The following is a 3,908-nucleotide window of genomic DNA, read 5'->3' as shown; positions in this document are numbered from 1 at the left end:
TTTGGTATATTTCTCTACAATTTTGATGAAACTTAAACAAGTTTAACTTTAAAAAAAAACACCATATATTTTGAAATAGAGTGAGTACAAAAATTTAAGAATCACAACAACATCGATGGAACAGCAAAGCGCGTCCAACCCTTCTAGTACTAATTAAATTGCATCCGCTCGGCTTCAAAATGGCACCATGACGATGCACCGCATAGCGAAGCCGTGTGCTCCAATAATGAAGAAACTGACACTTGGAAACGACAAATATTCCACTATTCTGTCCTCAAGGCTGGCCGGAGAGAAACAACTCCGACTACTTTACCGAAGGGAGATGGATTTCGCTGGATTGCTAGCTACTACTCCCTCCGTTCCATAATACATGTCTTCCTTTTTTAAAATATAAATGTATCTAGACATGTTTTAATATATGGGTATATCCATTTTTGGACAAATGGAGTATTTTGGAACGGAGGGAGTATCAGTGAGCAAATACGATCCAAGTTGGCTGGAACACAGGAGCTGTAATCTCGACGTCACTCCCATGTCGCTTCAAGTAACTGAATCTCGAACCGTCACGTTACATGCTCGGATCTGTAACGAAAAGCATACGCACACGAGGAATGTAGTACCAGAGAGATGGTTGGTCGCAGACTTTGAGATTTTGAGCAAAAAAATGAATTCCATTACTCTGTCTTTGTTACAATGACGGTCAAAACTCAATTTTTCATCCCCGTCGGATTGAAACGGGTGAGATTTTTTTCTACAGACTGTACTGCCAAATGGAAGAGTCGGTCACCACTGCATTGCGCGGTATGCCGTTGCTGTCGTCAGCAGCAACCGCAGACGGCTCGCGCTCTGCGTCTGATTCTTCGGGCCAAACGAGGTCGTAACCCACATCGGCCGGCGGCGAGTCAGCGCCTCTGTGGACCTGGTGGCACACATCGATCCAGCCATCTTCCGAGTCCCAGTCCGGCAAGGCCGAGTTGCCGCAGGCCAATGCCCCGATCCTCTCGGCCGGCGTTTCGTCCGCGTCCTCGTCGTCGGTGTCCGAGTCCCAGAGTGCGTCCTGCAGCGTGCTCTTGGGAGACGTGTATTGTTGCTTCGCCGGCGCGGCCTTGTAGTCGCCGGCGGCAGCGGCGGAAGCAACGAACGGTGATCCAAGAGCTGCGCTCCGGTGGACCTGTCGCTGGGCTGCCTCCTGAAGCATCCGTCCAAGAAGTCCTTGGCCTCCGCGGAGAGCCACCCCGGCACCTCCGGCACGGCGGCGGTGTACCCGATCCGGTGCACGGCCGCGAGCAGATCGTTCATGTCGCTCCATGGCGCGCGGCCAGTGGCCATCTCGACGACGGTGCAGCCGAGCGCCCACACGTCGGACGCCGGCCCCTGCTCCTCGCCGCGCGCGACCTCCGGCGCCATGAACGCCGGCGTGCCGCCCATCGGGAGCAGGGAGTCCACGGCCCTCGCGCAGCCGAAGTCGGTGAGCCTGGCGCGGCCGTCGCCGCCGATCACCACGTTCCGTGCCTTCACCTCCCCGTGGACCAGCGACCTCGCATGGAGGTACTCCAGCCCCCTGGCCACGTCCCCGGCGTACGCCCGGATGGCGGGCTCCGGGAGGCAGCCCCCGCTCCTGGCGGCCTCGTCCGCGAGCGAGCCGCCGGGCGCGAACTCGAGGAAGAGCTGGTACTCACCGCATTCCGCGGCGCGGGAGCCGAGGCAGGGGATGATGTGCGGCGAGCAGAGCCCGGTTAGCACGCTCCCCTCGCGCTCCAGCTGCGCCGCGCCACCGGCGGCGGCAGACTTGACGGCCAGGAGCTCTCCGGAGGCCTCGTCGGACGCGAGCCACACGACAGCGCCGGACGCGCCGCGGCCCAGCGTGCGGATCCGCCTGAGTTGCTTCACCACGGCGACATCCATCGTTGGTCGTCGGTGTTTCCGGTTGGATTGATTCTGAGCTGACTTTGTAATTTGTATGCGAGGATGGAGGGGTGGCGCGCGAGGGGTATTTATATGTGCGGAGTGGCGTGCGACGAGGAAGAGACCGGCATGGGTTGGGTGCGGGGAACACGTGCGAGAATGGAGCTCGCAGCGTTTCTGTGCGCGGCTGCTGCTAGAAATGAAAAAGCCTTCTCCTCCCCGGCTGCAAAGGAAGGTGTAACGAACGTGGGGGTCTTATTTTGGTCATGGTATTTTTGGCGTGGCATTTCCCGTCGTTTTTCTGCTGCCTTTTCGTTTGGCGGATCTGGATCGGCTTCAGGGGTAGGTGCATCGGCGCCTGAATTGAAATGTGGACGTCACGTGATGCAACATGATCATTGTCGACGTATACGATGATCATTGCACGCAGTAACCCAATGGATAATAACTACTCCCACTTTTAAAAATAGTGGATATATACTAGCGTCGGTTGCTTACTTGCTTCAGTAAGTAGTATCTGGGTGGACTGTCATTTTGGCTCTCCACGTGACGTGCTCCGGAAACGAGCCTAACCGATAAGGCTTCCTCGACGCGTCGTGTTAGTTATGTGCCTCGCGGTTACGTCCCAGTCTCGCCTTGGACATGTCTCTCGTTAGGCTTTGCAGTACAACGTGGAGATGTCTCAGAAGAAGAGCTACCGTAAGGGCAAGACACGTCCATCATCATCCAGTCCATCGCCGCTTGCTAGAGGCACGTTTCGTTCGGCGGCCATGGGCACCTCGCCAGAACATCCGACCATTTTCGGGGGGTTCAAGCCCTGACCGATCTTTGGACAGGACAGCCATGTGACGGAGTTCGGCTGAAGCTGATGGAGGATTAGTTACTTGTCCATCGTTCCTGGCGTCACGCCGTTTAGGCAAGCACATGCAGGGGATATACTAGTCTCAAGCATGTGCGTACACGTGGCCGATTTTTGAGCTGTTTGAGCTGTGATATTTTCCAAGATATATCGAACTAATGTGGTGTCGACGCCACCTTTTGTATGGGATCGGGGTGAACAAAGCGTGCAATTTTCTTCATGCATAGTTTGTTGATGATAACCCATTTTGGATAAAGTATAATTTCTGTTGGTTAGGCTTTTCAGCCAGCGGTACGGTTGAGTAACCCAAAAAAGTGTGCACGCTTCCGTTTCTCTCTTTGTCCATTTCATTTGGTTCACCAACACGTCATCGCTTACAGACGCATATCTTTTCTTAATGAAGACAAATATCTTCTTGCATGATCTTAAAAAGAGCTTAGCTGCCATCAATAATTTATTTTGGGAACAGCCATACTTTGTTGTGAACAAGCAAATATTATCCATAAGTTTGTGGCCCCATGTCATCTTCATAAGTACCCATGCCAATCATTTTTGGAAGCACTCCCCAGTTGGTTTTAATATCAGTAACTGAAAGAACATTTTGACCTTTCCAGCACCAAACATCCCTAGTCCCGAGAAAAAAAAGAGAAGCACTAAACATCCCTTGCACATGAGATTGATTGAGAATACTCTTCCACTTTCGCAGTCCGTATTTTATTTATCAATTGATGCATGAGTATTCCTACTCTGAAGAGTCAAATTACACAACCTTTGACTCCCCCGTTTCGACATCCGCTGGCTTCCTCTGAAGGACATCCGTTGAGAACACATACCGTAACAAGAAGTTTCGACCTGGTATCAAAACTAGGAAGATGACCACAGTGCTCTAGGAGCAAACCCGGAGTACTATTTTTGTTCACCCGCAAAATAGAGGAGTACTATTTTTTTCTTTTATTGGATTGTAGATTAAGATCTTCACGGCTTTGGATTCCCTATCTCGTAAAACATTTTCTCCTAGAATGGGGAAAATTGTTCTACTAGCACTGCAACAATTACGACAAGCCAGACCACTTCACGGTGGGGAAAAATCTGGCACCTAAATGTCCCAAAGAAAATTGCAATGTTCCTTTGGAGATTTACACAT

General features: G+C 52.0%; 1 pseudogene; it reads right to left on the bottom strand.

The window, feature by feature from the left end:
* Positions 1–650: 650 nt before the first annotated feature.
* LOC123070451 (mitogen-activated protein kinase kinase kinase 17-like) lies at positions 651–1,958 on the bottom strand (annotated as a pseudogene).
* Between the last annotated feature and the right edge of the window lie 1,950 nt (positions 1,959–3,908).

The sequence above is a fragment of the Triticum aestivum genome, chromosome 3B, assembly GCF_018294505.1.
Source record: "Triticum aestivum cultivar Chinese Spring chromosome 3B, IWGSC CS RefSeq v2.1, whole genome shotgun sequence".
In the NCBI taxonomy this organism is placed as follows: Eukaryota; Viridiplantae; Streptophyta; class Magnoliopsida; order Poales; family Poaceae; genus Triticum; species Triticum aestivum.
The sequence above is the reverse complement of the archived record's forward strand: the minus strand, read 5'-3'. Positions and strand labels throughout refer to the sequence as shown.